The sequence below is a fragment of the Passer domesticus genome, chromosome 1 (assembly GCF_036417665.1).
Source record: "Passer domesticus isolate bPasDom1 chromosome 1, bPasDom1.hap1, whole genome shotgun sequence".
In the NCBI taxonomy this organism is placed as follows: Eukaryota; Metazoa; Chordata; class Aves; order Passeriformes; family Passeridae; genus Passer; species Passer domesticus.
The window spans coordinates 122,576,715-122,598,694 of record NC_087474.1 but is presented as its reverse complement, the minus strand read 5'-3'; the positions used below and the strand labels follow the sequence as shown (position 1 = coordinate 122,598,694).

At 39.4% G+C, this 21,980-nt stretch overlaps 1 protein-coding gene across 1 annotated transcript in view; it reads right to left on the bottom strand.

Moving 5' to 3' along the window:
- XKR4 (XK related 4) overlaps window positions 1–21,980 on the bottom strand; it is a 225,424-nt gene that overhangs the window by 66,788 nt on the left and 136,656 nt on the right. The window lies entirely within an intron of this gene.

The following is a 21,980-nucleotide window of genomic DNA, read 5'->3' as shown; positions in this document are numbered from 1 at the left end:
ACCTTCAATTCACTGATTATTTCTATCCAATATACTTCAGAAGCAACTTCACAGCTCAGGCCTCCTTGGCTCTATTAGCCTCCTTTTTATTTGATTTGAAATCACTCTAAAGGTAAGAAATCACGCTAGCTGCAAGATACTGCCTGTTAATTGCTCCTGCAGATAATGAGCACCCTAAGGGTCGAAAGAAGGTTACAAGGCCTATAGAGACACATCAGAAATGCATAATTTATGCCTCTTCCAGCAGTTAACATTGCAATGTTTCTGTGTGCACAGTCTATCTTAAGCTGCTCAGCCTCCAGCTTTTCAGGCATTTCGTTTTTGGATGGTTCACCATTGAACAAACTAGTGAAACCTCCCAAAATCTCCTTAGGGCTTTTTCCTCCTAAATCCTCTTCTGTCATATGCTTCAATTATATGATGGTGAAGGATTTTCCATTTCTCTGCTCTTTGTTTCTCTCCTCACTTCCCCATTTGAAGTCCAAATAAAGTGCCAAGACTGAAAAGTATTTAAAATAATTAACTTGGCATCCTGTACAGCTTGATTGAAAAGCAGGAATTATTAATACAAATGAGCAATGCCTGCAGGACCTTTAATATAATTGTTGTTTTGTTTATGCTGACAAAGTATAATGTTTGCATTTTGTTATTCAATTGTTATTAAGATTTTGAGACAGTGAAGTTATGTCTACAGTATAAAAGAGGCATTTATAGCTCTTATAAAAGGAACTGTAAGTTGTACTGCAGGCTTTGCAAATTACATGTTTGCCTGTGAGAACCTGTTAACCCAGGCTCTAAGGATGGGACAGAATTTCATATTTCATCCCTAGAGAACCAGTTACCTTATGGATGCCTGTGATACAGTGTGATGATACAGGCCCTTGCAATCAAGCAGTTTGGTTTGGCCTCTGTCCTCACCTCCTTTGCCCCAAGAGTTCTCTGAAGAAGCTGACAGAGGCTGGTAGTGCCTGAGTTAATCTACTGAAATGATCTCACTGATGAAATCCCATGTATCTTCTGATTCACTGAATTCAGATTGTGTCTGCCAGTTTGAATTAGGCAAACCAGTTATATGAGGATAATCCCAAGGTACCATATTGGAGCATTTTCTGTACAAGGCTGAAAGGCTGATCTTGTGACAGGTGGAACAAGCTGCTCCTTCCTCAGAGAGCAGCACTGTCATTTTTTAGGGCACAATAGATATTATAATTCACTGTATGACCTGTAGTAGTATTAAGTCACAAACATTTGCAGTGTTTCTTATTGCTGAAGATGTGACACAACTGCCGTTGGTTCAACTGTAATTTTTTTAAGTGCAGCACCTTTTTTCATACTCAAACTTTTAGTTTATTCTTGTATGATAACGTGAGAAAAATTTCTGTGGTGAAGGAATTCAAAATTTCTTAGATTCCATAGCAATACAAATCTCTGGTATGTGCACAGAGCCATGAGAAATCTCTTTCCACAAAATTTTCAAGCATCTATCTTGCAGTGAAAGACATAGAAGAAGTAAATGTGCATCCATCTCCCCAAATTTTAGCCATGTTTAAGTGAGATACTAAAACTAAATTAATTACCTGAGCTCCAGGTAGCTCATTTCTAGTCCAATGAGAGATGTGAGATTAACTATAGGGAATGTCATCCCATCTGTATTGGATGCCTCAAGAAAGGAAAAATGTCCTTCAGGTGCTTCTCTCTCTTAACTGGTTATAAAAGCAGCTTAAACAGAACATCTAATTTCTAAACAGAACTGTAGTTCAGCAAGATTAATTCCACCCTTAACATGCAGTTTCGTCAGTATCATCTTCACAATTCAGCAAGGTAGTTAAATACATGCCCAGCTTTCTACGGCTGAATAACTCTAATCACATGGACTGGTTTAAGTATCTTGTTACACCAGGACTGGATGGTTTCTTGAAAAGAAAGCTTAACACTCTGTGTGGCTGTCTCTGTTAGACTCCAGGCTGCTTGTTTATGACACTAATTCTCTTTAGCTTTCTTGAGAGGAAGTGTAGGTATTTTTGAGAGCAAATGGAATAAACAAAACAACTGTTTTAGGTCTTTTCAAAAGAAATACAAGGCATAATTTACTGCCTAGCTCTGTGCTGCATGTCTGACTAAGTGTTTGAATTATTTCTGCTTTCCTTTGCCTAAATCTTTTAAATTTATTTATTCTCTGCTATTATTTACTGAGACTGTTTTATGTAACTCTGTTAAGTGTTTGGGGACATTTTCATGGTGTGAAATGTTCCACACATAATAAAGAGCCATTGCACAGGCAGCTCCCATGGCAGTTGATGGTAAGGATGAAAGTACTGGGCCATAAATTGTATCAGTATAGTGTAAGCAGGACATTGTTGACACTTTATGTTCCAAATTAGAAAAAAAAATTATGAAGACACCTTGCCAGTTTTTGAGCAGCTTCCAGTAATTTCTTTACATGAGAATCTAAGAAGCATGCTCAGACAGTTGACATGTCTACATTTGGCATTATATTTATTTCAGGCAAAATTTTCCTCTACAACTGGCTGAGGAATACCTAGTTTAAGGCACTTTTTCTCTCTTCTTGACCTAACTATGCATGTTCTTGCACAAAACCCTGATGACAAGAATTGGATATTCAGATGAGTTTCTACAGGAACAGTGGATCACTGAGACCACTTCACAATGGAATATGAAGCCCCCATCCAAGAAGAGAACAGAAAGAACATTCCTACTACAAGCTCATTTAAGATAGCTTGAATTCTGGCAGAAAACAAAATGAGCTGAAACAAATATCAGCTCATTTAATATACAAGTCAGAAGAAGGGCCTGAGCCAGGTGATCAATGGTTATGTGAGAGCGTTGGCATATTCTACCAGAATCCTCTAAAATATTAGGTCACAGTGATGTCATTTGGGTTTTGCACTTTTTTTTTTAAATATGTTCTCTGTATTCTTCACATATATTTGTAACCCTGTCACCTATCGTATTAGTAGCTAGTTTTCCCAGTACTTTTCCATGGTGTTTTCTTAGGCAGAAAGGCAAAACAAATTCCAGAGCTCCAAGCCCCAGGAGGTACAAGACCCTGTGCTATCTTGATTCTTCCTGGGAACCAAGGCCAAGAACAACTCTTGGAGATACCTTCTCATGGACAAAGCACAACTGGTGCTGAACGGGGGGCTCAGATAAGCGGTTTGACCTGGGGGGGAAATTGCATCACCACTTGTCCTCCTAATTGGTGCTTTTTATCAATTATGCTAATTGCCTAAAACCTATAAAAATGTACTTACTCCTGGGTGGGAGGATCTTTTGTGAACATCTTTCCATAACTGCCTGTGAAGGCCTTCAAATAAAGATCCCCTTTTATATTATCTCCACACTAAAATTATTTTGAGTTCCATTTCCAGGTTGGGAAAAAGGCAACAACAGTAACCCTGTGACAGTGCATGGTGTCTGAGAAACATAAGTGAAAATCACTGAGCTGAAATGAACCTGAACTGAAGCCAAAATCAAGAGCAAATCACTGTCTATCAAGAACTGAAGGTGAAACTGAACTTCTAGTGTGAAATCTTAGTAGAATTCCCTCGTGTCCTCCCTCTCCTCTGTCAGACACCCATGAAAGGGCCCAGGACTGTTTCAAACAGCTCCAGTGTGATGAGGGAGCAGTGTGCCCCTGGGTAATGTGAAGCTGGCTGTCCTAAATGTCCCAGCTTGGAGTGCCCGTTGAGGCTCACGGGACCATTTGCACTGACATATGGAGTACACCAGGCTGCCCATGATTCCTGCAGTGCCGCTTCTCTTTCCCCGGCTAGCTGATGATAAGAGAGGGAGGGCGGCAGGTTCCCCCTGGAGCTCTGTTTAATCCCAGTTGTCAATTGTTTTGGCGCAATATAAAACACAGGCAGCGCACATGGATCCCAGGGAAACTTTATTTGATGGTAAACTTCCCCTTTTCCTCTCCTGGGACCCCGATCAAGGGGCAAACAAAGACTTATAAGTGTGAGCAGGTCTCAGGGTAGGCACAACTTTCAACAAATCAGAAAAGTTGGGAGTAAAAATCTAGGCAGAGATAATGGCAGTGAACCAATACAATTCCAAGGGAGGAAAAGCAGTTTCAATAAACAGCTAAAATTTGGAGAAATAGAAACTAGAAACTGGCTGACGAAATAACTGGGAAAAGGCGGAAACAAAAGGAAAACAGCACCAAGGAAAACCACCAAATCACAAATCAAACCATAAACCTACTAATAAAACAAAAAGCACAATACAACACTGCAGGTCTTAAAACAGGAGTTACACCGGGATGGGAGGTGTGGATGGGATCCCCTTGTAATGCGGACCTCAGCCGGGTTTTGGGGTGTCCCCGGCTGGCTGCCACGGGCCTGGATAGCGCAGTCCTGTTCGGAACAGCCTCCCAGACAGCTCCCAGCTGCAGGAAACCTTAGCAAGCAGTTCAGCTCTTAGTGATTTCAGCTCTTAGGTGATTTCTAGTCTTTAGTGATTTCAGCTCTTTTGCTTTGCTAAGGCCGCAGCAGCAGCAGACAGGGAGAGAGAGGAGAAGCGCTGTGTGAGGTTCCACAGAGATGTCCTTTAGTGGCAGCTTCTGCGAAGGTCCCAGTGACAGCTCTTCTACCAAACTGGGCAGAAGTAGGGCTTTTTATAGAGTATAGGGGTTTTGGAAATTATCCAATGGTGAGGGTCGAGGCGAATATGACCTATAGGCTTACAGAGAGATAAGCAAGGGTCTGAGGGCGGAAGAGAGGGGCTTCTTAGGTTCAGTCATCATGACTTGGCATTTCCTGTTTCAGGCTGCTGACCGCCATGGGGGCATTGCAGGCCCTGTGCCTGCTGCAGCCGTGGGCAGTGCTCAGCAGGGGTCAAGGCCATGCTTCTGCAAGGCCGCTGTGAGGCCTGGGTGCTGCCCAGGGTGCAGGAGTTGGGACAGCTCAAGATGGAATCTTGGCTGGAATATAAGATATGGGACTCGTGCTTTTCTTCAGCAATTGTTGCAGAAAGACTCAGACCCATGGTGCCTCACAATGGCTTTGAGCAAAGCTTGTGTAGAGGCAGAATTAAAATGTAAATTCAGGTTTGGCAGCTCAGTTGCATGCTTGCACTCTTCTGGCCGGTACCTTTATCTGTTGCCTCTTTCTCCCCCGCTCATAACAGCACACTTCTGCTATTTTAAATCTAGTTTTTCATATCCTGGGGTTATGGCACTTCATAGCAGGAAGAAGGTATAATTTTAGTGTATTTTAATTGCTAAGCCATGCTCTCCCAATCTGCCTCCTTATCTCCTTTTGTTCTTTTTCTCTTAAGCAGAAAGGCAACAGAAATCAGGCACTGAGGAAAATGAATACTGCTCCCTGACAACAAAATCCAGAGCCAACTGTTGCAGTCAGTTTCAATTTGCATTCTCTGGTGAAACCCTGAAGCTTACTGGGACATGGAAACAAACAGGCTAGAGCAATTTATGATCATGCACGTAGCTACTGCTTTTTTCTTTTAAACTTCTTTTTTCTCGCAGTTGTTTAAAGGAAATGTTAGAGATGCAAACTCCTGCCAAACATATGTAGCTTTTAGGATATTTACATGCAGCATGAATTCTCAGTCCTGGGTGAGGAGAAGAGGGCACATTTCTCATGCCCCTGCTGGGGAAAAATGCAAATTCAGTGCCAGCTTGCACAGACATCTCAAATCTCAGTCCTAAGTCCCTCCACCCATAAATACATGAGCTACTCTGCACAGTTTGTCTATTCTTGTCTCACTTTGGACATAGTTAATGCTAATTTTTGTTGATTATTGTTTTGCATTTTGTAGCATAGTATTGTTTGCATAGTATAGTTTCTTAGTGTTGTTTTTGTATAGTATAGTTTCTTAGTATTTCCTAGCAGGAGAGTGAGTTTTGTGATCCAAATATATTCCTTATCATCTGACACCTGACATTAACTGTTGGGAGAGGCCATAATAAAAACACCGTGTGAGTTGTACCATAACAGCCTTGGTAATGGCTTTAGAGGGCTGAACATATTTAAATGATTCTATTCAAAGACACTCAGAAGATAAAGCATCTGGTTTTGACAACAGAAATACTGGTTGAAAGCGTTACCTCCCTTTTCTTCAAAATTTATGACATTGTCATTAAAATATTGTCATTGACTTTTGCAAACAACAGTGAATAAAAAGTGTGTTTGGGTGGGGGAATAGAGGGGAGGAGGAAAAAGAGGGAATAGGACTTGTCATCATGGATTAATAAGCCAGACAATGAATATTTCGGCAGTAGTGCTTAACAGGAACCAGCATCAAATAGTCACTGTCAAGAACTAATAAACATTTTAGCACTCATCGGTGAGGTGCTAATGAAATAGTATGTGTGTTTTTGTGTCCTTATGGGGGAAGCAATCAAAACCTAAACATTAGCTAAATAATTATACTATCCTTAGGAAAAAAAGTTGTTCCTTTTGGTCATCTTATCAGACAACAAAAATGTAGACTCCTAAGTAAGTTCATAGTCTGATAGGTACAAGATACATCAATAAAAGAGCAAAAAAATTAAAGAAAACCTAATTGTACTCCAGACAAACCTATTTATTGAAAGAAATATATATATTCAAAATCAGGTAACTATTTTATAGTGCTTATTAAGGGAGTCATGAAAGCCTTTTAAGTTGTAAAATATCTTGTGACTGGATTATTACTTTTACAAGACTACAAGATACCAATGGTTTCACAAGATATCATAAAAAGACTCAAATATTTTCATGGTTTTCAATGATCTATGATTTCAGTTTTTTAGTGGGTTAAGATGTCATTTGGATCAACAAGTATTTAGAAAATTCCTCTGTAGCCTCAATGTATTTACAAACAAATAACTGCAAATTTTTCTTTAAGTTACACATACTTATCCATTTACAAAGCAGACTACATATTTCTGTGCTTAACTATGGACCCCTTTTCCTAGCTTTAGACATGCAATTTTTAAAGCTTTTTCAAAGTAACAGGTTATTGGTGTATTATAGGAAGAAACCAAAATATCACCCCAAAGATGCGATCTAAAAGCCTGGTGTTCTTTTCATTACATTCCAGCTTTCTGAAGATTTCAGATCTTATCTTCTCTTTACAGACTTGGCAATTTTAATATACGGTTCTTGGAAGCAGAAATTTGGTATCTGAGAACCATCTTTCTATAGCCTTCCCAGCAGGACTATTTTACTTAATAGCAGGTACAGCTCATATGTAGAAAAATGTGTGAAAGCTCTGACTGGAATCCTTTCTTAGCTGAAGACTTTGTTCTACAAATTACTCATGTTCAGATATTTGTGTAACCATCTTCTATAAAACCTTTCAATCTTACTTTTAGCTTTTGTATATGCAGCTCTCCATCTCTTCTGTTTCAAGACTGCATAAAGAATGCTCTACTTAGAATCAAATCTGGAAATTTATTCACAGTATGTACAGATACTGTCAAAGCAGAAGATATTCTTAAAGTGTCTGATCTTCCTAATTTTTTCTGCAGAGCCAGTTTAAATACTTCTGAATATATAATATGAAATATTTGGTCTTGATGACTGCTATTGATGAAATCTTGAGTAGGAGAAAAAAAAAAGCCCTTAATGCATAAGAGTTCCCCAACTGTAGTAACAAACAAACATAACACAAGTCAGTTGTGGTGGACTTGCTACTTCATTTGCTGATAACAACTAGAGCAAGACACTTCAATGAATGGTATCAAAAATTCTACAATAAACAGTTCAGGAATAGCCTGCCATGAATAAAAATGCTTTTTCTATCTCAGAAAGCAGAACTCTGAAAAACACAATGGCTAGATTGTAAACATTTGCTGTTAGAATGCTGAATAATAATAACAGCACTCATAATAACAATAATAATGTTCTTCAATCCTTGGTCACTTTTACTGGTTGTGCTTGGCCTCAGTGATGTCTAACAACAGAGATACCTTATACAGGCAAATGTTTTAAAAATAACACTTCCTCAACACACTTTGCCACTGTTCAAATCAGTGGTCCTTCAGCTTTCATGTTAGGTGAAGTATAGCTAATGTGCTTTCCTAGAGATCATTTGCAGCTCTGTACATTTTATCCAGCTGATCTTTTCATAAAAGCTTTTCTCAAAGCTCTGTTCTTTCTCATTGCCTCAATTGTATCTCAGTTTCAGAAACAAACACAGGACCCTGCCTTTGGGGTAGCAGATTTTGCTGCCCTCTTGTATTTAAACTTTTTCATTCTAGGAAGGCTTTCATAAAGAAATAAAGACCTACTGCTTTTTAGATTACTCTAGGTCTTGGCCCATGTCCTTGCTCAAGCCCCAGCTAAAAGTGAATTCTTACAGCTGCTTTAAGTAATTGAGAATCAAAATTTAGAAGTGAAATGCTGATACCTCCTTCCCCATTACAGCATTTAACTGCTTCTGTCATGAAGCAATCAGCCGTGTATTGTAAGTGACTGTGTTGTGAGCCTCTCTGATCTAAACATGTGTTGGCTTAAAATATCAATTCAATTGCAATGCATTATGCTCTGCTCAGAAAACCCATCTGGCTCCAAAGGCTGCTGCCACAGGATGTGCTGCTTCTGCAAAGCCAAAGATCTGTTTCTGCCCTTGTTTGCATGGCTCTGCCTCTCAAGGAATGGCACTGAAGTGGCTGAAAGTGAGCCACCCCAGAGCAGGTGTGGCAATGAGTCAGCCAGGTGTATGGCTACATCATGCAAATTTCCCAGCTTGTTTCCCTGATTTTGCCACTACACTCATTATCAAGGAAGTGAAAGAAAACCCCTCAAAAACAGAGAATACCTTTGGATTTCTTTTCAAGCAAATGACTGTGACTCCATTTCTTTCCTACTGAATCACCATTCAAGATACTTTCAGGCATTTCTGTGCTCTTTATAGCAAAACTGACTCCATAGGGGTGGAAAGTAAAATCATGCGTTTTAAGGGAAATGCCAAGAAAAAAGAAATAAAATATTCATCCCCTAGCAGAATTTCTTTTTACTGCAAATGATTTTAGTGTCTACTGTGCTTGCAGGTGAAAATACATCATTGAAAACCTGTAGATGAGAGTCCTGGTCTCTTGGCGTGAGGGAGACCTGCTGGGACTACAGCGGGTCTCAAGAAAAGGCATGGGGAGCCATTTTCAGTTTACTGTTGCCTTGGACTCAAGTTGCACATTTTCTGCCTTCTGCTGAGCAAAACCAGCACAGAGCCCAGTTACTGAGGAAAGCAGTTACATTCTGAGCTATATTTAAGGATGACAAGCTGCTATGAATATACAGAGAGTAAATGCTACCATGTCACTTAGGGTCAGGATCAAGAAGATCACCAGAGCTCAGTTTTTTTTATGGCTTTGGGGCATCTTACTTATTTAGCTTCATTACCAAGAGTGACTAACCTAGGAGCTCAAAATGAGCTCTGAATTCCTTTCTATGGCACAGGACACCTGGCAAAGATCCAGCTTTGCTAGATGGTGCTCGAACAGCTCTTTTCTCTCTGTCTATCTATCTATCTATCTATCTATCTATCTAATCTATCTATCTAATCTATCTATTCATCCACCTTTCTGGTGATGATGAATCACTCAATATACATTTATCCAGAGAGCAGGAAGGAGACTATCAGAGCACCAAGGGCATACATTAAAACCTGAAAACAGCCTGAAGTTGCATAAGCTTTCAGAGGGCTTTGACGCCGGGGTGGCAGCAGATGGCTGAAGGAGGGGTACACCCTGTCATTCACTGCCCCTGTGATAGGGACGACAGCACAGCTCACGAAGCAGCCCCTGAGCTACTGCAGATTTTAGTACAGCATAAAGCGTGAGATGGGGGTTAGTTTATTTCATTTTGCAGACTGAAAACTGCAGCGTTTTGGGAGGCTTTTCGTGAGTCACTCTGTTGTCCCCACTGCCGGGGACACGGCAGCAGCCTTGCTCAGAGTGATACGGCAGCTGGCAGAAGGGGTTTGCTGCTGCTGATCTCTGCTACACGTGAGCTCTGAAAGCTCTGTGGTCCCAGGGCCCAGCACCTGCAGGATGCTCCCAATCAGTCCCTGGGCTGCTCTCTGACCCTGCCACGGGGCTCCTGGGTCTTCCCGGTTTCACTGGGTAGGAGCTCCAGGGAGGTTGCAGCTGTCAGAGCTCCTGCAAAACTCTGTGACAAACCTGGAGGGCTGCTGGAGGATGACAGGGAGGACTACTTGTGGCTGTGCCAGGAAAAGTCACACTGAGGGAGGATTCAATTCACACTTTTGACTCAATTATGGGAGTATGGAAGAATTCCTCTGCATTTTGAAATGTCCAGAGGGTGGGGAAGAACATGCAGAGTCACTGTCTATTAGCTATAAGGGCCTGGGATCAATAGTAATTGAGTAGCCTCATACCACGAGATTCTTCCTGCCCAAGCTATTTAACTCCCGAGAGCACACTGGCCACCTATGCACAAATGATATGCTAAAAGCCCCACTCAAAACTAAAACTCAAAATTTCTCTTCAGCAGCAACACAAAAGCTGTTAATGATTTGTTTTTAAACTGTATTCATTATATACAGAGAACAGAACACAGTTTACCACTTTATTAACCGACATACTGTGAGAAATAACACTCACTGGAAAAAGAAAAATATTTTAAATTAATTTTCATTATAATTTAAACCAAAAACTAATAAAATACACTTAATAGGTTTTTATCCCCGTTAGGTTAGGTAGAATGTCATGCTTAACATAAAAGACAGCTACTTGAGACCTTTTTGTAAAACAATGCTCCTATAAATCCTAGCCTAGCAAGTAGATTTTATTCATTAAAACAGTTCCACTGAGTTCAGTGAGAAGGTGCCCACAGGGGTGAACCTCTTGTGCCTGACTGGACTTTTTTGTTTGAGTCTCACTGTAACACTGGTTATTCACTGATACTGGCAAAACTGAGCACAAAGCAAAAATACAGTGGGATTTTTTTTTATTTGCAGCTTGATACTCATCTAACACACAGCTGAAAATTACTCATATGTATAAAACTAGTTACAGGTATGAAATCCCATACAAATGTCACCATTTGTAGTATATTCTGTATACCACTAGACTTGGATGTCATGCGAGGCACATTTTAAAACGTGCATTCCCACTTTGACATGCAACTTGCAGCTGAAATCACTCTCAGCAGAAAAGATTACATTTCTGGTTAATTTTGGCATTAAAAAAAATTCTGTAGATTAACAAAATAACATGCACTCACATGCTCTAGCAATGAAAATGACATAAAATTTCAGATCTGTGGTTTCAGCGTGAAGCTGGACATGCATTTTGGCTTTGTGACTGAAGATTTAAAGGTCACTGCATGATGACAAATTCACATTAATTCTTATCTTTGAGGTATTGTGCAGTCTTTGGGTAAGACACAATCACGACTAAAATTTCTTACAGCTATATTAGACACAGGAAAGCTTTTTCTGTGCCAAGCATGCATCACTTTTTTTCCCATCCCTGAGCAAACGTACCAGTCATAAAAAACACAGGAACCCAAAAATGAAATTGGAAATTTTTTCCTTGGCAAGTTCACTCATAGCACAACAAAAAGGGAGCAGAAGGATATGCCACCAACTTTCTGACATTCCCCAACAAATAAAATTCAGTGTGTAGGCAATATATCACACTTGCAGAAACTAAATGCACTACTTTTTGTCTCAGGATGTCTTTACCACTGTGTATACATTAACAGCTTTGTGAAGGCATTATTAAATTTAAAAACATGTAGATAATGTGAAAATAATTTTTGTTGGGTATTTTTTGCCATTCTCTGCAGCAGTAAAGAATTTATTTTCACAATACCTCCAGGCTCATAATGCCCTTAAAGCCTGGATCCATCAGAGGGGAGCAGCTGATCTGCATGAGAGCAGGGCTGCCCTGCAGTGGGATCTCAGAAGACTGAGAGGATTGACAAAAAGACTTAAAAAGGCAAAGGAAAACTCTTGCATGTTCATATCACTTTGGGCCACCAGTACTGGAAATACTGTCACAAACTGGAGTGAGGCCAGTGAAGGGTCACTGAAATAAGAGCATCACAGAATGTCAGTCCATATTCTTGTAAATGCTCTCTTTCCATCTGCCTTGTAGGCCTCCTTTGGGTACTGAAAAGCCACAACTAGGTCACCCTATTTCCATGTTGAACAATCCTAATTCTCTTATCCTTTCCTCGTAGGAGAGGTTCTCAACTTGATGGCCTCCTTTGGACTCACTCCAACAGGTCCGTGTCCTTCCCATGCTGCAGGCCCCAGAGCTGGATGCAGCACTCCAGGTGGGATCTCACCAGAGCAGAGCAGAGGGGCAGAATTCCCTCCCTTGCCCTGCTGGCCATGCTGCTTTTGACCCAGCATGGCATATGGTTGGTTTTCTGGGCAGTGAGTGCACATTGCCAGGTCATGTCCAGCCTCATATCTACCAGCACCCCCAAGTCCTTCTCATCAGGGTTGCTCTGGATCTGGTCATCCCCCAGCCCATGTTGATGCTGGGGGTATCAACACCCCAGTATCACCTCACCTGAGCCAGGTGCAGCACCAGCACCTGGACTTATTAAACCTCAAAAGCTTCTCATGGCCCCACTTTGTGAGCTTGTCCAGTTCACTCTGAATATCATCCTGCCCTTTAGGTGTGTCAGCTGCACCACTCAGCTCTGTGTCATCTGCAAATTTGCTGAGAGTAAACTCAATCCCTTTGTCTATGTCTTCAATGAAGATATTAAATAACACTGGTGCCAATATGGACCCCTGAGGAACACCACTCGCCACTGATGTCCATCAGGATTCTGAGACACTGACCACTTCCCTCTCAATGTGACTGTCCAACCACTCCCTTGTCCATCTAGCTGTCCACTCATCAACTCCATCTTTTTTCAATTCAGAGATAGGGAGATAGGGGTGTCATGGGGAATCATGTCAAAGGCTTTGCAGATGTCCAGGTATATAACATTTGTAACCCTTCTCTTGTCCACTCATATCCACAATGTTAGGGGCTATGGTGCCTGAGCTGGGTTTGTGTAGCCTGAGGGAGGACTGGTAGAGTGGACCGTGAAACAAGAGGAGAGATCTAAATGCCATTTTCTCCTGCCTAAAAGGAGGATTATACAAAACCCTCAAACTTAGAGGCACACAATGAGTCAAAATCGCAGCAAGGGAAAATCTGATTTGCTATAAGAAAAGAGATTTTTGCCAGGGTGGTGAGCACTGGTACAGTTCACCCAGAGAAGCTGTGGGCTGAGCAACCACAGAAGTGCACAAAACTCAAACAGACATGGCCCCAAGGAAGCTGATTGATTTTTGAACATGGTTGTGCTTCCAGAAGGATTTGAACCAGATGATTGATTGAGAACCCTTTGACCTATCTTATTCCTTCATTCTGTGACAATACACTTAATTGGTGTGAGGTGGAAATATCACCCAGAGGTGAGATTATCAGGTTGGTACTTGAAAAAACTGAATCAAAAAGCCTTGGGAAACCAATCTTTAAATTACATTCCTATGCAAACATGAGTTTATAAAACCATTTATAATTATTTTCTTTCAGACTGGCATAATACCTCTAAGGTATGACAAAATATGTACCTAAAATTGTGTTAGAATATCCAAATGTCATGATTTTTCAAAATTTAGTGAAGGAGGCACCTACATACTATCTTTAGTAACCAGCTGATTTACTGAGACCTTCCAACAGGTTTTTGAAGCTTAGCTAAAGACTCCTCTACCTGCAAATGTAGCTAGGATAGCTAATGTGAGAAAAATAAGGACAAAAAGAGTAGCAGTAAAATGTGTACTAAATATTTTTAATACTGTTTTAATGACTTTTTTTCTATTAAAATTATATTATTAAAATTACATATTAAGTTATTATGCTGGTATGTTATGAAGCCTTATTACTATTCACTCAGAATGACCTGAATAGTTTATTCATTTTCCTATGATGTAATGAGTGGAAAAAAATGTTAAATGAGTGGCCAAGCTTCACAAATGATATTTTTTGCATCATAATGCAAACTCACATTTATATGTCTACATAGTGCTGTGTGATCCTTTGGTCTTTTTATCACCAGTTAATAGGTAATAAACATATAAGGATAAAGATATCAGTATAAACTCAGTAGAAAACAGTCACCAGAACATATTATTAAGAAAAAAAAGTTTGATGCAGTTCCCCTCATTACTAATGCTGCAAGAGGAATTAGGGTTATTTACTGCAGCTAAACAGAAAAAACAAAAATGTTCACTAGTAATCTCTGATTGACTTTCAGGGGTTGAGGTCCTGCAAAATAGGTTTGTTAAGAAGACAATACCTGTGTACATTGCCTCTTGCTTTTACCAGTTGTATTGATGTATCATACTCAGATAGATGAATGGCCAGGGACAGGACATAAAGCATTATAGGGTTACAAAAAGACCTGTAGGGTTACAGAAACACCTATGGCCTCATAATCACTCCCTGGACATGGGTGCTGAAAGAGAGCTGGTATTCAGAAAAGATGGAAATAATGGCAAAAGCAGTGTGTGTGAATGGAATGACAGCAGGATGTTTCAAAAAGGGTTCCCTGATAAAACAGATTCTGTTTGCATACAAAATCACTTTGGGGAAAGATTGTGGGTAGTTGTTAGAGTCTGCTGTAGAATTCCAGAGTTAAATTTGGATATGGATTGAGCTGTTCAAACTATTATTACAGGGAGATATTCTGCACAGAATTGTCTCGTTATGGCAGCCTCTGATTTGTCAGATATAGGCTGGAGAACAAGTGCTGCTGAAGGCAGCCCAGATATTCCAGGGTGTGACAACTGACAGCTTTTCTGAGAGAAAGTGGAGAGGATTCTTTCTAAACTTAGTTATGGAAAGTATTGAGGTTGTTACAGGACATCTAATTGTAGCAAAATAGCATTGAATCACATAAATGTTCGTTTAATTTATACACAATGGAGGGATAAACAAAAATAGATCTCTTAGTAAGTCCAACAGAATTTTAGAGAAATGAGTGAAGGCAGCAGAAGTTAATTGTTCTGTTTCCCATTTCTCTGTGGGGGAGACTAGGATTTTCTTTGAGGCAAAGCACAGAAGGATTTCTGGAGCTTTTGAACACTGAAACCCAAAAACTTTCAGAAAAAAAAGCCTCAAAACCTACATCAGAAATGGTTCTTTGATGGAAATGAAAAAAGAATGATGAGCAATAAAGGTTTTGCTTTATAAGACAATTTTCCATAAGGGCTCTTGAAATAAGAGCTCAAAGACAGAGCCAGCTGATAGAAAATAAGAACAGAAAGGAAATTTGTATTACTGTAGATGGAAACAAAACTGGAAGTTCCCTGTTTTCACTCAATGCTTCTCTGTCTCAGGATTCAAAATTAGCCAATGTATGAAATCCTGCTGTTGGTGAGAAGCATCTAACCTAGCCCCACTCAGAAGTGGTGCCACGTGACTGAAAAGGAGGCATTTCACAAGTACCTGGCTGAAGCAGGGCTACAGTGCAGGCTTCAATACAACACAAAGATTTAGAGCAGCTTTTAAAGCAATAACTAACTGAAAACAAAGGTAAATCTAGAACCATAGGATGGCTTGGGTTGGAAGGGACCTTAGAGGTCATCTAGTTCCAAATCTCTGCCATGGGCAAAGGAACATCAGGTTCCTCACAGCCCTGTCCAACCTGGCCTTGAAACATGGAAGTGTATGAAAAAGAATGGATACATTAAAAATGAAGCAGATAATAAGAGAGCTAGAGTCTAGAATAACTCAATAGCTTTCTTATATAACCCCTTTCTCAACAAGCAAAATGTGGCAGATCTAATCTATCAAATGGCAGAATGGTGACTACAATGCTAATGGGAAAGTACTGGTGATGCTTGAGAGGTTAGCAAATAGTAGAGAAGAAATAAGGCAGGTAAAGGAACTAATTAAAGAAAGATACTGCAGATTATATTGAAATGCTAATAAAGAACCCTTGAGGTGGAGTAGAGTTACTCTTACTTTTTCAATACTGATTACACTTGGAAACAATCTTGTCTCAGCACTTATCTTAATGACCTTTGTTTAAAATATAATGTACTAGTAAGTGTTTGGGAAATATTTTCAATGCAGGAAAGGAGAGTGATATGTGAAAAAATCAGGGGCACCTTGCAGGCTGGAAAAGTAGAAAAGAGATGAAATTTCATTACATACATTTAGTTGCTAATACATTTTTATAATGTAATTGAAGTCTCATCAGAGTGACATGACACTTGAAGAGCCAGTGTGTTTTAAAGGATCATGAAATAACTAGACTTAACTAGTCCAATACCTGAGTGAAGAGGGAATTACAACCCTAGATCATACCTAGTGAGATATTGCTATGACAAATAAGGGAGATCTGGATAAAAGTCATGTGGAGTCTTCTGTGCATCCTTGGTCATCTGTATACACCAAAGATTAATTCAGACTGGGACTGAGGAAGAAAAAGTCTATGAAGAAAATTCAGAACCTCTCATGAGATGAAAGAATGCACAGCAGGAGGAATGATTCCACTTTTCCATCAAAGTATTTCTTATTCCCCAATCCCATTTGTCACTCAGAACAGTCCCACTAGGCAGGGGAAAGCAGTGCAATCCTTTGTCTGGAAGGATGACTGGTGGCTGATAGGTAATAAAAAAATATTGGCTGAAGTCTGACTGTTTTTCCCTGTAGTGGAGGCTCTCAGTTTTTTTTTTTGTTGGTTTTTTTTTTTTTTTTGTTATACTTATTTTTATTTATTTTTTATTTGTATTGACTGGGTTTTTTTAAATTACATTTAAGAAAACATAATTATCTTTGAGATGTTGGTTGTTCTCTTATATTGATTGAAATACTGCAATGGATCAGAAGTTCTTAAAAGCAGGACTGAAGGACAGAAATGGGCTATATAATTGTACAAACCCCATTTCCTCAGGGAACAAGTGTAAAAAGAGGAATGGCACTAGAATAAATATACACAGACTGCTGATAAAATTAAAAAGTCAGGACAGGCATCAGCAGGTCTATATCAATCAGAGAATTAAACTTTCAACTGGTATATTAGATACTAAGGGTATAACTAGTTTTAAGATTGTAATCAGGTTATGAAATAGATTGTATGACATGATTGCCTTCAGGAAGTCCTCTCCTGGACTATCAGAAACAAGGGTATGCTAATATGATGCCTCTATCCTAATGAGCACAAGATAACATTTTTAAAATTTGCAAAAGGACTTGCAGATCGGTTTAAGAGTCATTTCCAGAAAACACATTTACTCCGTAGTATATCATACTTGTTGATCCTTGTCACTGGAAATCTGATTTGCAAAGTATCAAGCAGAATCTGTAACTATAGATTGCTCTGTTTTAATTTCTCTGTGGAAAGTTTGGGTACTGGACTGCAGTGGTGCAGAACCTTGACAACTCAGAGAAAAGTAATGGCAACTTGCCCAGAACTCAAGTGCTGCACCTGATTTCCATACAAATACACATTGAATTGTATAAAATATTGCATCAGAGTTATGTATTTTATTTATTTATTTATTTATTTATAGGGCACTGCAAATGTAGGCAGCATTTTACAGAGCAATCCAAAATTGCTGTGAAGGTACCAAAAAAGAAAAGCTGCGCAAAAGCATAACGTTTTTCACAAAAAATTTGTAGACTAAATGATTTTCAGTTTACTGTGCTGATATGAAAAGTCTGAATTCCTGATGCACAACATTGAGCTTTGCCAGAGGATTTTTATAAACAACTAGTGAACAACAAAATTTGCTTCTGCCAGATAAAGTTAGAACCTATCACCCATGTCATAAACTGCTATCAAATCTCTGAGCTTCTTCTTCTTCAGCTCAGGCAGGAACAGCAATTGGTTTAGAGTAGAAGCAATGGAGAATGGTGATTGGTGGCACTGTAAATGTTTGTGCACTGGCTGTAGTGTCAGCATATGAACAGTGTAGGGTTTCCAACAGAGTTAGTAGAAAATGGGAAAATGTTTGGCCAGGGAGATTTCCTGGAAATGCATTTTCAGCAGAATCCAGTAGCTTTGTGGTATGTGGTGATTTCAATGAAACTTGATGAATTTATAAACTGGTCTGAACTTTTTGTTTACTTCTGGCACTACTGTCAGTCCCCATTAAGAAATGCAGCTTTATATGACATAAACTTTGGTTAGACTTTGATTAAACTTTGATAGAGGCTTTGATTAATAGCACTGTATGGAGAAGCCAGAACAAATCTCCCAGGGGCTGATGAAGAAAAAATTGTCAATGCAGTAAACAGGAATGAGAAGCTAATCTATAATTTAAGCAATATGTTAATTAATACAGACTAAATAATGAAATCTGTGGTAAATCCAGGGACTAATCTTATCTATCTGCTCATCTAGGTGTGGTTAGAACACATACCTTGAATAGGAAAGTAGTATCTATATCTGTATGATAACTGAAGGGAGTCGCTTTCAGATGGTCAGCAAGATTTTTTGCCTTCTGGGAGTTTACTCATTTTAAGATAAGAAGCATTTCTAAAATCAAATGGCATAGTGCGAAAACTGAAGTAAGTAAAGGAGTGCCAAGGTATGGCTGCTAGTCTGTGAGTAGGAATCTATGATGAGGTGCCACATAAAGGGACAGCCCTGACCTTCCTGACCTACCCTGATGCCGTGCCCTCCCTTGCCTCCCCAGGGCTGACATTACCCATTGTTGATATCCCCCTGTCCCAGGAAGCTTGGCTGTGCTCAGAGCAGAGGCAGGAGGAACAGACTACCGTGAGGAAAAGAGGAAGGAATTACCTATTTCAAGGCACAACAGTCAGTCTTCTAGAGATATTTCTTCAAACTCAAAGGAATCACCAGAGTGGAAAAGGTGGAGGTAATAGGGGTATTAGCACAGCTCCAGTTTAGTCCCCTGTCAAACTGAAGTTGTTCATCTTCTTGAGAAATTTGCACCTAGAAATCATCAGCTTCCAACACAAGCAATTTCACTCCTCCCACTCAGGTGAGACCTGGCTGCTGGTTGTAAGCAGAAAAAGAGTGAACATTGCCTCTAAATGTGCCAGTTTTGATGAAATCTTAAGAAGAATCAGGTTTTTAGATGATAATTTAGCTATTGTTTTACTGTTACTCAGATATCTCTGGATGAGGATACAGAAGAGAGACGACATTCCATAAAGTCTGTTGATGGCCTCCCCCACAAGCCTTTCTCTGCTCCAGGGTCATGATACAGGGATACATAATCCTTGCTAGAAGCTTACACTGCAGTTTTAAAAGTCATGCTTGGGGAGCCCAGGCAAGTGGTGTATCCTCGGGGCTTTTGAAGTGGTCCTTTCTGCAGTGCATGCGAGACTGAGAGGAAAGGTTTCACAGATATTGCACAATATTGTTCATGATGCCCATAAAGATGTACTGGTCTGCACATATTTCTTCCCTTGATTAGCAAGGCTTAGTTACTGAAATAAGAAATAGTCTGAATCAAGCCAACGCCCATTATAAAACTTGGAATCTTCAGTATTCTATACTGATAGTATTCTATAGATACTACAGATACTTTACTAGCTATAGATACTATACTATTCATAGATAGTATTCTATAGATACTATACTATCTATAGATAGTATTCTATAGATAGATACTATATGCTGATAGTATTCTCCTGTTGGAAATAATGCTATTTTGTTGCATTTGGAATTAAAAATATAGAATTTCATAAATAAAACTTTCATAAAAGTTTTTCTCGCAGTAATTCATGGATTAATATTAGAAATACCCTGCTTACAGGTCATTCATTTCCCATGCCAAATTTGTGGTTTGTGAAAGTCATAAACTCTTAAGAACATGGACCAGTGATGTCACTTAACAATTCTCATAATAACTTAAACTAAGAGAACTAAAAGAACAATAAAAACAATAAAAAAACAGTTGCATTCACTAAACAAAGAAAATCAATCAAATACCCTGCTCATTGATCCATGTTGGAAATCTCTCTAACAGGCTCAGTGAGAGGACAGGTAGCTGAAGCAAATACCTTATGGCTGGGCCTTTTAAAACACCCATTTGTAGCATGATACTACTGAGAAAAATTATGCTCTTCTTATGCAGCCTCACAGCTAATCCACCATCCTATGGTGTAATGCATTAGCCTTATCATTTCTTTGAGAAAGGAGAGAAAACAGAAAAAGGATTTTCACAGCTGGCAAGATGCTAAAACATATTAGCTTTTGTCATGAGAGTATAATGGTACTACTGTTTAAGAAAATGCTAACACCTTGTTTAATATTCTTAGTTTTTTAAAATGGATCCTTTTCTCTATAGAAGCTGGAAAAAACTGGGGGAAGAGAGCATAAGTAAATACCTTCAGCCTTTTCAGCTGAAATCCATAATTATAGTTCTATTACTTTCTGGTTTCTGATATATAGGTTTCACAGAGCTGATTGCAGAGTGCAGGAACAATTTTTGCCTTTTAAATTGAGGCATTTCAGGTCTTCTCTAATTAACAACCACTTGCAGAGTGTATCACAGGCTGAATGTCTACTCACCAGGCTTATTTCTCAGAGATCTGTTATTGCACTAAAATGAGGATGAGAGGCATTCTGTATTAATAGTTTATGAAGATAGCTGAATTACAGCTGACCATACAGTATTCTGTCTATGTTCTTCTCCTAAGTCATTCTCTGGACTCGCTTTTTCTGGGGAGACAAATCTTGAAGCAATAATACCTTCTCCACAATGATAATAGTTGGAATTTTTTGGTGTGGGGCCTCATCATTTTGAGAAATTGCAGTAGGAAGTGCATAGGCAAACTTCCTTGTACAGAGCCCCAACTAATTAAAATAGAAACTTTGGTTTTCTTTTCCCATTAAGGTGGCAGAGTTTTAGATCTAATGAAACAAAAAACACAGGAAAAAGTACAGCTCTTTATGACATGACAGTTCAGAGCTCTGTAAAAGTAAAACCTCTGATTTATCCAAAGAAAGCTGCCCTGGATAAAGATCTTCACACAGTTACCCACTTTGTGCCCAGTCCTTTTTTATCCAATCACACTCTCTGCATGTTACTCATAATAAGTTAACCAGACCCAACATTTTCTTGCAGCAAGGAGCTGTCACATTTTCTTCTTGTACAGTAGTAAGCACATGAGCTGTTCCTCAAAAGCAAATGACAAAATTCTGCATTTCTTTCCTCCCTCTGTCCTTCTCATTCTTTCCTCCTCCCTTCACTCCTCATTGCCTCATGGCATTTTTGTCACCTTCTGGATTCCAAGTCCTCATTCACTTCATTCCCTTGCTAAAAAAATCTGTCCAGGTGCAGCCATAAGACAAAACAATGGCACAATACAAAAGGAGAGCTGTCAGGTAGCCAAAAGCAGCACGAGAAAAGCAATACTAAGTGAGATATTCTAATATCTGTATCACCGGCTGACAAAGCCATATAGCAGGACATATGCATGCATTTACCATTTTAAAGAAGTAACCACACTTGCTGAAAGCATCAACCCTAGAAGGAAACCCAGAGTGTGAAGGAATGAGTACTGCTGGAGAGATGATTTGTATTATTTCAGGTAAGCACAACTGAGAACGGATGGGCATAAACATTGGCATTTTCTTCACAGAATTGCTGTTATCTCCTGTGCCATCTCCTGTTTTGCATAATGCCGTATGAACCTCATTACTGCAGTTTGCAGGGTTTTGAACATTCACAGAAAAAAAGCATAGGGAGAAGAGTAATAGTTTGATTGATGCAATTTTCACATTGGCCCAGTGGATAATCAGAAGTGCTCTTCTATTACAAGGACACGCAGAAAGCAAAACATTTTAAATCCTACCCACGATCCAGGGCCATTAAGAAAGGCTAAAAAAACCTCTAATAACACAAGCTTTCTTGACAGAGTTATTGTTAACAGCTAAATAGCAGCTAGCAGGCAAGACCTGCTCTTATGCCAGGACTACAAGGTACACAGCAGTCTGAATGAAAGATAAATATGTATGTGTGGAAATTACATCTTCCAAAAATTA